The 13,755-nt window shown below is 30.9% G+C and overlaps 1 protein-coding gene across 2 annotated transcripts in view; it reads right to left on the bottom strand.

Moving 5' to 3' along the window:
- Positions 1–13,201, bottom strand: part of Ptp36e (Protein tyrosine phosphatase 36E) — a 168,571-nt gene extending 155,370 nt beyond the window's left edge. For both annotated transcript variants that reach the window (XM_064217683.1, XM_064217684.1), the window contains exon 1: positions 13,020–13,201. The gene's annotated coding sequence lies outside the window, so the exon portion shown is untranslated. The remainder of the gene's footprint in view (positions 1–13,019) is intronic.
- Positions 13,202–13,755: the final 554 nt, after the last annotated feature.

Raw genomic sequence — 13,755 nt, 5'->3', positions numbered from 1 at the left:
CAATCCAAGAATCTCAAATCACTATGAGGCTATTGTTGAACTTTTAAATAATATAAAAACCTATTGTGACCGTAAAACTATTTCCTGAGGATTTTATATACTTGAGCATAATATTATTATTATTATGTTTTGAAATTTGTAGTAACATGAACATTTTAAAAAAGATAGGTACAATATTTATCTTTATATAATTCTTAATATAATTAAAAATCACAATTCGTCAAGGAGTCAACGGCTCAACGTTACCGCCTAGCGATTTGTAAGTCTCAGGTTTGGTCTTGACCCCTTGTCGAATTATGTGTGGATGGGTCCTATCACATTACATTCTTAAGATCAGTTAGAGAAATCAATGACAACTGAAAAAAGTTCAGTAAATTATGTTCATAGCAAAAAATCTGTTTAAATTCAATAATAGTTTGTTATTCTAATACAACACAGCATTATTATTTCGAAACATAAAAATTGCTACCAAAAGTATTTTCGGCAAAGTACTCACTCTAACGACCTCATTAGTTACACGTGCAATTTGACCAAGTTTATAATGCAACCATTTTATACCGTACATTCAGCACACACTTGTAAAAGCTCTAAAAGAAACGACACTCTACATTTTATAACACGGAAATAACTGTCGAAAATACAGAACCTACTTTGAGTTTTCCATTTCCAACAGTTAAAATGTTAGATAAAAAATGTCTAAAGAAATAAGATTTTTACAATTTTTTTCAAATATTTATTAAAATGTACTCTTAGTTTAATTGATTACCTTTTAATATTAACCTCCCAGCGTATGTACGGTTAGATTTTTTAAACTATATCATGAACTTTAATGCGGTTGTCATTAAATAACAGTGATTTAAGAGGAAAGTTTAAATATATACAATACTTACATATTATAGTAAAGAAATGCTGAGAATTTCTACTTTTCTAGTCGGAAAAACAACATGAATTTTTCTTCAATGTTTGTTCTACAATCTAAAAGTTTATTTATTGTACTCGTGTGAAACCGGAACGGTTTATAAATAAATAAAATAATAAGTATAGTAATTACTTAAATTAGACATTTTTTTTAATTTTTATCTTCGAAAAGACTTTCAATTTTTTTTTTAAATTATTATATATATATTTTTTAAATAAAATATAATATTTAAAATTTAAGAAGAGAAAAAGGAAGTACATCATACGTCAAATCATTCCATAGACAAATATTAACGTTTCAATGTACGCATAAACCTAAATACGCTACAACTATTATTATAGCAATTGAACTAAGACTACTTCTTAGTTCCAAGTTTGTTTTTTTCAAATGTGTGCTATTCTTAGTAAAGCGAAAACATTAAACGTCATTGCAATTTTAAATTTAGAACCAATTTGATTACTTAAGAAACATAACTACTGACTTATTTATTATTATATGAAGGAAAAATAAGTATATTTTAAATATATCAGTGTCACACAAACAAACAACCCTATTTTACTGTACGTCACAAGTTTTTTATCGAAATATATGTATTTGTACTATTTTACCATTACACATGTATGTATGTAAATATAATACATCCAAAAATAGTAATTTTTTTTAAAAAGTAATATATTATTAACATTGATAATACGTGACAAATTAATTAAATTATATATACCGTTTATTTTATTCCAACTTCTAAATTATTTTCACTTTGGATTTATAAATGTTACACTTCATCACTACATTTTAATCAGCAGAACGTGTCGAAACTATAACGATACTATTACTGCGGTTTCTGATAAACCATCTCTAGACAATTTCACACAGAAATTGTACAGGGTTAAAAAGTATATCGAAGCGAATTGTACTAAAAACTTTAAAAAAATTGTATTTTTTTTTTTGGTATCAGATTGACTAACCCAAATATTATTTTTATTTAATATTATTAATAAGTCGAACTAGTACTATCTAGTTACGCTATCTGTGTACGGATCGTGTAAATAATACTCTTCTTTGTTTACGTTTAATAATATAGCGTTATTTTCTGACTAATTAGTTATGTAAACGATATAAAAAAAATTAGTCTTCTTTAGACTCATTATTGTGACTTATCAAGACAGATATGCTACCTATTCCTCCTAGATCTACCCATTCGAAAGTGTACCGATTTGATACCTTAGTTCAGCTTACTAAGAAAGCCAGAACACCTTTTAACGACTCTATTAAAAATAAATATCGAATTTCTTTACTACTATACATCAATAACACAAAGACGGACATAATTTTATCTAACATCAAAGTATAGTTTTTGGTAATGTTATCAGTTCATTTAAATTCTATTTATGTATGTAACTGTAGCATATATGGCATAGGTTTAATTTTATGACTGTGCCAAAACTGGGCTTAGACGCTGAAATATATGTATATAATTATAAGAAGTACGCTACATTTAATAAGCGTAGTGAATAGATGTTTAACATTTAAAAAATTTTTTTTTTAATATAGTATTTTATTTTTTTAATGACAACACTTTCATTAAAAGTCAATACTCTTATCTAACCTTGAAAATTAGGATGTTACTTGTGTGTAGTTACTCTGTTGTTCACTCGCCCTGTAAACCAGAACACGGCAATACTAAGTACCTATTAAGTATGATATTGCAATAATGAACCCCAACAGACATTGACAAGTTTTATGATTTGATCGCTGGTGTTAATTTTAACACTGATAAGTTAAAATATAATTTCAATGTAACAAACAAATTCGACCGTTATCACTTAAATCCTTCCAGGTGACAGTCGTTCGCAGAATATTAAACGCTTAATAAACGTCTCGTCGCCTCTCGTTTTGAAGTTACCTTGTAGAGTTTTAACATAAATTAGAGAAATTTTATATCTTACAGAAATTTACATTTCGAGTAGGTAATGTATCTGTCAATCAAGGGGATAATATTATTCGGGATAATATATTTCTCTGTAACCTAATTAATCTATGGTTAATGTTTATGTTACGTATATAAAAAAAAACATATGTCAGTAATATCTCTTTGAAATTTATAGACTTAGGCATCGATTGACCGATTATTATTTATTTATTGCTCTATCTCGAGTTGCTCGACTGTGCTCGACTATGCTCAATTATTGTATATTATATTTAAAATTAGATGCTGATCGAAATGTGTGTAAAATTAATACACTTCGACAACATTTGGCCGATAATAAATAATATTTCATAACTATATTATAAGTGACGCAATGTTTTCTTAACATTTGTAAACGTATTTATATGATATATATTATGTTATTATATATCCCATTGATATGATCAGAGGTAACGTCGAGGTTTGCTTGGGATTGAATTACTGATTGGGTCGAAGGATTAATTAAGGTTTGCTGTCGTCTTATGAATCACAATGATTTATTAGGTACGAATGATGGAAAGTTTCTTCGAAGATGTATAAGTATTAAGGAGAAACATTTATAGGCGCGCTTTGGGGGTAATACGGAATAGTATGCCGTGACGGCAAACGACGTGACGGTACTTATGACGTCATACCTGCTCTCCACCGGTCTTTTCCCTTTTTATGTACAGACGACTAAAATACATTCATTTATTTACGTAACTATATATTTATTGAATTCAATAAAACTTAAAATAAATTATTTGAATAACAATCATATTCAGATTTTTGTCTACATGTCTTGTGACGGGCAATTTTTTTTTAATTTTTCCATCCTTACGAAATGGCACACATTATGTCATTTGCTTGCTGTATATACAGTTCAAGTAACATTAGTTTAAGAAACATATATCAAGCGTCACATGCAAAGTTTCAAACAAACGGTAGAAAAACAAGTCGCAACCAGTCGAGCTAAGCTGGATATGGTATAACCACCCGTCCTTCGTCAAACTGCAACGCTTTGTAATATTGTATTAAGGTTTGATAGTTGATAGAGGTTCTATTAACTAGTAAGCTAGTTCAGTACTAAAGTAGTAAGAGATTGAGAGTTAAATCAATTTAAGTAATAACCCTTTGTTGCGGACAGATTAACTATACCTAGGAATGGAATTACTTTTATTTATATAGTTAGAGGTTATTATGTAGCTTTATGTAAGAAATTTTAGTAAAAAAGTATATTTTTTTATACCCGTTTTGCTATTCGGTTTTATGACTGTTAAGTTAGAAATAGGTATATCTTATCCCGTAGTTTGCCCGCGTTTGATGAGAGCAAGTTCTGGTGTTAGGTGGGTACCCAAACTCACTACCGGGCACGGTATTGGGTTCAGATTTTGTGATTTTCTTTTTTGGCACTGGGCCCAGAGAATTGCGGATACGGGTCATTTCCATAAATAATGAATGTAAAACTCAATGCCTCAATCTAGCGTAAACTTATCCGCAATAGATTATTTCGTTTAAAGTTATAAGACCACTAATGGCACACAACAATAAAAAAATAAATTTCCTTTTTTAAAGAGGTTTGTAGCCTTCTCTACCACATAGTGTTCGATATCCGTGTGGTATATTTTCATTCGACAAAACCATGCATTTTCCTTCACTACTAAACACGAAATAGTTCCTTTTTCAAACTATCAGGAGGCGTACCTGATGGAAAGTGCCAAACCACTAAACCGAAGACATCTGCAACACCAGAGGACTAGCAGGTTGGTGGCATTTACGAAATTAAATTATATTCCAACCAGTCGTATGATCTTGGTTTATACAAAATACAATAACCTATCATACGATGTTTATGTAATTTTTAAGAACGGACCGTGGAAAACTGTCTTATATATAGCTTTAACCCAATTCTATCGAAATCGGTAGCAATACATGCCAAACCCATTACTAACGCATTTTACGAGATGGGTCAGTACTTTGTGTTGACCAAAAGCGACATTAGTTTTTAGTGATGCACCGATGCAACATGCATTAACAAATTTAACATTGTTACTGCGACACACCAGCACTATGAGTAAATGGTGGAGCTTGTTACATAAAACGAAATACAATTTTAAAAGCGTAACGGATATGTTCGCGTCGAAATTCCCTTTGAACCATGGAATATTTCGCGATTTAAATTTTTATAAAACAACAAATTGTTTTTTTTTTATTGAAAATTATTATCGCGTTCTTTTATTGTTTTTACTTCAATATTCTAAATTTAAATATAGTATTATGTTTCGGAAAGGTTTTTAAAGGAGATTTAAATAATTTCACTTTAGTCTAAACGCTCATTGGTTACCTTTTACGTCATCGGCTGCCAGCGAGCAGTGACCATTCAGGTTGAGGCTCAATTAGTGTATTCGACTTTGATCAGCGATTCAGAAACTAGAGGTTAATTTTTTTCATGTAAATATTAATTTATTCTTTCAGTTACAACTTTATATACAGCAACCTAAGGCTATTGACCAAGTCTTGCCTGCCTTCAATCACAATTTGCAATGCACTAATCGGATATACTATATATCTGACTGTAAACATAATTTAACATATATTATATTATTATATATAACTTCATCTGTTTGTATATGTGATCAAATCGTGTAACTGAGTTTTAAACCAGATCAAACCCAATAAATTGAGCTTTTTTTTTAGAGCTGGCGATAGAACATTCAAAACTCTTAATGTTTTGATTTTAAGTGATGAACTTATTTTATTTTGGAGGTGAGTCCTCTACAAACAAACAAACTTCTTATAACTATAATTTTGAGTCGATCAATAGGTAAATTAAAAAAAACGATAGAATAAAATTATAAGAGTTGAATGCGATCTGTCAGAGTAACAAAATATATTATTATCTTAGGAAATAAAAGAAAGTTACGAAATAAAGAAATATTTAAAATGAAAATGAGATATTTATTACGAAATTATCTTAAAAAATTGAGTAGAAACTCATCACTGAAATTAAACTATTAAAAAGTAAAGTTTCGTACAATATTATCGTAATTTCAAATTAAAGGAAATTATAAATGACATTTGTTCGTAGAAACTACAGCAACGAAGACAATTACTTTGAAATATCCTACCCGAGAATGTAATTTGCACTTGATTTACTTAGCAAGAGCAAAGTAACGTACTCGCGACGTAAGCACAAGACATGCGAGGGCGTGTTTCGAAATGCAGGGAGCGGTTTTTTAAAGCCTTATTTAGCCTTATTAGGAACATACGTACAGTATTATCAAAGTACTATATTTTTAAATATTATTAAAAAAATACTCCTGTATCTAATGTTATGTACGCGATTAATAATTGATAAAATTATTTTATTGCAAAGCTAGCCAACACTGATAGCCTTATAATTTTATCAGTAATCCTTTTTTTTCTTAATTTTTTTAATTGGAGTTATTTTCAGCAGTTCTTCTGAATATCGATTTTTATTTCTAAATAGCAGATTAGAGAGTAGATTTTGATACATAAGCCAAATATGCTTCCGGAACGATACATATATATTTTTTAACGACAATCGTTATATACGTATTATGTATTACTACAAAGTTATTCCCGGAACCCATCTTTAAAAGTATATAATTTTAGTATGTTATGGTTTAGTATAGTATATAATATTATACAAATATCAACCTCGAAAATTATTTATTTCAAATTTTGAGAGTGACCGATAAACCTGTATATTGATAAACGTTTTATTTATTTATTATTATATTTGTCATTCTTACATAAATACACAATTCGGTATATAAATCCATAGATTATGTAAAATCATTTAAAAGCAAACACTACATGCTAATTAAACTATTAATTACAATTGCTTGCTACAACAAAAGTGAAAAAAACGAAAAATGAGCAAAAGAGAAAAAAAAAAAAAAAAAACTATTAAAACGTTTGTACACATATTTCGGCTTAAACATTACTCTGGTATATAAAAATTTGTTTAGACTAGTAAAAGTTAACGAAATTTAATAATAATATAAGTATTAAAATATAATCATAAGTGTATACTATTAATAATTCATTTAATCTTAATTTAAGGTTAAATAATAATAATAAAAAAAAACATCGATTTATAAGCAAAAATTTCCATACTCATAGTGACTGGCTGACAAGGTCGTTGATGACTAACTTGCGAAAGGTGCTAAATGGATTTATGTTTATATCAATAAGTCTATTGATAGTGATGACTTCGGACAAGGCTGTTATAAAGAGAGATTTTTATTTTAAAGTCCTAAGCGACCATGCCGCATAATAAATCCCAACAATTTAGAGGCTTTACATATAACGCTGTCTAGGTGATCAACGTAGGTTATTTTTTTGTCCAATATAACACCCAAGTCTCTTATAAGCTCCACTTCTTTGAGCTTATTATCATTCAAAGTGTATTGTGTTGGTATAATATATGTGCAAACATTTATTACAAATAAATTGCGTTCCATTAAAGAGACATCAATTTCTTACTCTATTTAAATGTAGTAGCTCTGTAGTATTTTATACTTGAATCATGTCGAGGACTAATTAATCTACTGAATTTTAAGTCGCCAGCATATAGGTAAGGTGTCGAATGCTTAAAACAGTATACAATATCGTTGACAAATATATTAAATAAAATTGTTCCGAGATGTGAACCCTGAGGGATGCCTGACGTTATTATATTAGTTTCAGAGCTAAAACCATTCATGACAACATAAAAGGAACGTTCATGTAAATATGATGATATCCACTGTAGCACTGTGCCTGAGTATCCATAATGCGATAGTTTTTCAATAAGAACGTCGTGGGGCACTTTATCGAATGCCTTCTTAAAATCAGTGTATATGGTGTCCATCTGTTTCTGCGAATCTATCGCTTCAGATATTGAAGAGACAAAACTAACCAAGTTAGTGGTGCTACCAGGCAAAAATTCAGAACGATTAAAATGCATTTGAATGAGCGGACAAACTGGAGATTCAAATACTTTGGCGAAAACCGAAAGAAGTGATATGGGCCTATAGTTACGTATATCTTTCTCGTCTTCAATTTTAAATATTGGAACAACTTTTGCTTTTTTTCCATATAGTTGGAAAAGTACCAGAGCGTAACGAGGCTGAGAAAATTAAATGTAAAGGCAAAGTTAGACAAGTCGCGCACTTTCTTGAGAACATTGGCGGTATGTTATCTGGTCCCGCTCCCTTTTATATACAAATATGTTACAAATTTACGTACTTTTGCATTGAAAATACATAACATATATATAAATATATGGGTATGTTAATATGCATTTCGAAAAAAAAAATATGGTAAGCTTAATAGAGAAGATACTCGCATCCGCTGTCTAAATTATTATTAATTAGCAGACAAAAGACCTATAACAAATAAATAAATATATATGTATATATATATAACTCTTATAACAACTACCGCAAATTTTTGGCACAAATATCTCCAGCAATTCGTCATATTAAGATCATTGACCTATCTAATAATAGTGTTCCATTAAGTAAAATATCAATGAAACATATTAGAAAATACTAACAGATTAAAAAAAAAAATCACGATCTATTATTATATTTAATTTAGCCTTAGGATAATTGTTGTAGCGTTAGTTTAGAACTGGCAGTTTGACAAAAGTAAAAGGTAGAAGCCCTGACCCAGACAGCGAAAATGCTGAAAATCTATTTTTAGTTAAGTCTTTAATAATTAGTTGCAAAAAACAAAATGAATGCTAAATACTTCTGACGTACATGCCGCGTCGATGATGTCCAGAGTAGATAATATACAGTGATGATAATGAAGTTGACTATGTCCTTCAAGCCGTTTTCGGCTACAGTTGCCATTCGCAAGAAAGATTATCCAACTGCTGAGGACGTATCATAGTGAACACATGTGCGTTAATTCACTTTAAAGAATGTCGGAACGATAAAGATGGCAAGACTGGAGAGGGCTCAAGGACAGCGCTTGAACGGGTTTGCGTGCTCTACGAGGCACGAGGGTGTTAAATGCCAATTTCTAAACTCGGAATGAGTTTGAGATTTTCATGATAGAAAACTCAATAAATATTTTGTCCAAAGTGGAAATTGAGTTCCGAACTTCGGGATCAACAACAATATAAGCTAGCCATTAGCTGATTAGATCAACGAGGCAAGCAATTGTTACCTAATTGCCCGCTTCGTGGTAACTTTTTATTTTGTCTATCTAATAAAAAACATTGATAAAATATTTTGACTCCATCGCATATTTAATAGCAAAAAATTGGGTATTACTGTATAACGAATTTATGTAAGAGTATGTATATAAATCTTACAGACCACAGAAATTGTTGGTTTAAAAACATCTTATTAATGGTGCGTAAAGCTGAGATAAGTCAGTGTATAAAAAGCTATCCTTACTCAAGGTCTCGAATTCAAATTTCGGTAAGTAAGTCTGAATTTTTGGACATTTATCATTTAAAGCGTCTGCATTCTGAAAACAAAAGATTTGTACGCAGTGATATATTCTATTAAACGTACAAACAACTGCTTATGTGGGTAATTCAAAAACAAAAACTGTGAAGAAAACATTTGTGTGCAAAATGTTATTATGCAATTATAGAATTATTGGATAATAGCACTCCTTAGTGATGAGAGGATCGCCTCGTGGCTGTTTCTTTGTAATATTGAAAATTGTAAACAATTATAAAATTTTACGAAAAATGCCAGTTCTTCTCATGTGTAGTAATTTTCTTTTATCAGATAGTATCGAATTTGATTGTCAATAAGAATAATACTAATCGTAACCATGGATTGCGTATTCAAATTCTGACAAGCATCACTCATTGACATGTGCTTAATGTGTGTTTAAAATTCATCCCATGGTCAGTGGGGAAGGAACATCGTAAGGATAATGAAATTCTGACACATTGTTACCGGTCAACTGACACTGATATCTATCTCCAAAAAACAGGATGACCAGCAATTGGAAATTTTCCGGCTGTTTCTAAACTATGACACAAGTACTAAAACTAAGTGTAATTTATAGTAATATATTAAAGTTAAAGTTATTGGACAACATCACATACATTACTCTGGTCTCTGATCCCAATGTAAGTAGCTAAAGTACTTGTGTTATGGAAAATCAGAAGTAACGACGGTACAACAAATACCCAGACCAAAGACAACATAGAAAACTAATGAACTTTTTCTACATCGACTCGGTCGGGCATCGAACCCGGACCTCGAGTGGCGTGACCCATGAAAGCCGGTGTACACACTGCTCGACCACGGAGGTCGTCAAAATATAATATTAGATATAAGTAATTGAACAAGAAAATTCGAGTAGTTGTTCAAACTTTGTTCACTATGGCAAGATCTTTATGTATTTCGTATCATTCAATTTTATCACAAGGAAAACGTTCGCAATAATGGTCAGGGAATTGGCAAACGTTTCAATACTAATCAAAATATGTTCTTGGCATAAAGTGTATCGATATTATATTGATCTGACGTTAATTTAGAGTTATGGGTCGAAACGCCATTTCTAAATTAATTTCCTTTTATATATCGACAACAGATGACACGATCAAAAGTGTAAACATGTAATAAATTATGTATGTATAACTATTTGATATTAAAAGACATAAAAGTTGCCAAATATAAGTATATATTTATTGAACTGATCGCTATTGCAATTGGTATATTAATTCAAACAAGACAACAAATTGCGGATTTTGCTAGCAATATTTACTTGGTGGTAGAACTGTACGCAAGCCTATCTGAGTAGGCACCACCCACTAATTAGATATTCTACCACCAAACAGCGCTACTTAGTATAGCTGTGTTCCGGTACGGTACGCCTAACAGTGTCATAAATTATATCTGATTTAATAAAACATATATTTTTAAATTATCATTTGTCTGAAAAAACTTAATATTTTTAAAGACAAATATATGTATTACTCCGTGCTAATTGTGATTAATTTCTTTTTTATAATTTATCACGTGCTGGGTATAATAAGGATAATATCTTTTAAATTATACATCAAATGGAATCTCATGTAAATCAACTAAACTACATCACTACAAAATCTACTGCGCACTGTAATTCGTTGTCGAATAAGCTTCAAATTTGTTTCTTTAACAGAATATGTCCACTATTTATCTTTTCTCTTTCTTTAACATTTTTCCGTTAGCCATATTGACCTCGACAGCGGACAGGAAGCCGAGTACCTACTAATACTCAAGCCAGATGTTGGAAGTCCTCTTAAGAACTCAGAATACTTATATCTCAAGAGCACCTCCTATAAGGTCAGAATCCAGTTTAGAATGTCGTCGACGTCGGTAGGGAAACGTGTGCTACATATTATTACGTGATACCCCATAGCGTTGACGGTTCATAATGAATAACATACAATTTTAGACATTACATGTTAAAAGATTCAACGATTCAGAGACAAAAGTCAGGACTACACGAAAATAATGTTTAGTTATAATTTAACTTGGTTATATCAATCTTAAATATTACTACTATAAACATACTGAACTAAGGAAGAGATTCAATTATGACCTACATAATTGAATCTCTTCTAATAACAATACGTCCGACTATATTTTGAACTAAATTATAATATTTTCGAACAAATTTAGAATAATAATATTATCCAAAAGTATTATCTCAATACGTTCAGATTCAGAATCAAATAAAAACTACTAAATTACTGGTTAGTAAATCTAATATTTGTTTGGTTTTTTTTTCATATCCTTAGAAGAAAAGGAATTGTCATTTATTTATAAAAGATATTTAACAAAATGTTATCACCCTTTGAACATAAATTTTGGGGACTTTTTTTATATAATACAAAATTTTACTATTTTATTTTATACTAGCCACCGCCCGACTTCTTATTGGTTGAATAAGTGTTAATACAGAATGTTTACTTTTAAAGAACAAACCTTGAATGGAAAATCTGTGGGCAGGAAAATACACCCGAATGAATAGTTTAGAAACGCATCAATGGAATTACAGTCATTCATATTTATTTGTTAGGAAGAAGACGATATATAATATTTAATCTTAACAGCATATGTGAGACCGAATAAAAGGGGGGTATACAATGTGAACATGGAATGCAGCAAGCGTTGAGGAAACGGTGTGATGGCAGGAAACGTGGCCGGCACTGGGGGGGAAGCAATTTCCGTACCGCATCAATAACTCGCCGGATTTATGTTACACTGTTTATCCAGACCTTTTGTGTTTGATTACAACTGATAAGATTCAAGTTCGGTCTTTTTATTAGTGGAAAATAACTTACGTACTTATTTTTATGAAGTTATGTGAGTCTTCCATTAAACAAACATTTTATTAATATTTTGTATTTTATGTAGCATTATGTAAATTAATATATGCATATGTTCCTGCTTATATTCATTTCACTATGAAGTGCGTTTCAACTCCCAGGTTTCAAACTTTATGTCATAATGAATGTCAACTATTAAACTTCATTATTAAATATAAAATTAAATGTAATTTCATTCCAATTTTTTTTTATTTGTAAATAAAAATCGTGTGAAAGCTTCATGTAATAATTTGCTTGTGACAACAATATTTAATATAATACCATTTGGAATATTAAAATTTCAATATTTAATCATGATCGCAAATAAATTGAACATTAACGAACTCGTAAATGTTCAATCCGATTCTGAAATTTATATTCAATATTGTACGAGTCGAGTTTAGTTTTCGAGAATAGAAAGATATCTGGCATGCGATTGGCAAGAATGTGTGTAATCACCGCTTCTATTGTAAGATTTTTATATCTTTATAAACCATCGAAACTTTGTTAACTGCATAAAATATAAGGTGTTAAATCCTTGACATCATTTTGAAGTATGTTTTTAAACTCCACCAGAATATTAAGACTCGGGCCCGAAATCAAACAACACCCAGATTCTCTTATATGTTAAAACATTGCGGGCTATTTTTAAATGAAGACCTTTACTCTGAAACTTTCGATACTGAGAAAGATCAGTCATAAGTGATACAATGACCAAAATACTGAACATTTCAAGGTTGAACGGCATTCTATAAAATGGCCGTAACGTCGGTTGATTAAGACGCGTCAAAGTTGTCTCAAATATGAGTACTTACGGTTTTCACAGCTGGGAGGTCGCTGACAGGAGAGTAACTCACACTCGCTGCAAGAACACAATTCACTGTCAGTGGGTCAATGGTTAGGAGAGCGGTGTGGAAATAAGTGGCGTGTAAAATTAGCGCAGCTTCGCGACGGGAGCGACACGTCGTCGCTTGGCGAGCGGTCGGCGGCGACTAGGGCGTCCCGCCGGCGCCTTGCCGCCGCCCGCCCCTCGCCTTATCACGAATAAAATTTATTTAACGGATAATCGGCCCGCCGATGGGGGATCCATTGAAATTTTCACATTTTACGGTGCGATTATTAATAATTGAAACGTCTTCTGCGCTCAGATCGAGACATATGTTACATTTTACATATGTAATTATTCGATTATGAAAATGATGTATGATAAGAAACACCAGTTACAATATTAGAAAACATTTTTATTTTATTATAAAGTTAATACCGCCCCTGTACACAGTGTGCCAATTTTTTATAAAAAGCCCCTCTACTAAATATGTACTACTACTATAATATTTCCTTTGAATACCGAATATTATGTTCAAAGAATGAGCGAAATACACACTGACACTAGTAGACAACTAACCGACGCCAGCTAAATAAAATTTTAAAGAATATAAAAGAAACACATTATCGTTTGCGAAAATTGTAATAACAAGAGTTAAATGAATGAAACAAACGGAAGCTACAAAACGTATAATAAAATATAACAAATGGGATAACAATTTGGTA

Source organism: Vanessa tameamea, chromosome 18 (genome assembly GCF_037043105.1).
Source record: "Vanessa tameamea isolate UH-Manoa-2023 chromosome 18, ilVanTame1 primary haplotype, whole genome shotgun sequence".
Taxonomy (NCBI): domain Eukaryota; kingdom Metazoa; phylum Arthropoda; class Insecta; order Lepidoptera; family Nymphalidae; genus Vanessa; species Vanessa tameamea.
This window is presented reverse-complemented; position numbering and strand designations above follow the sequence as displayed.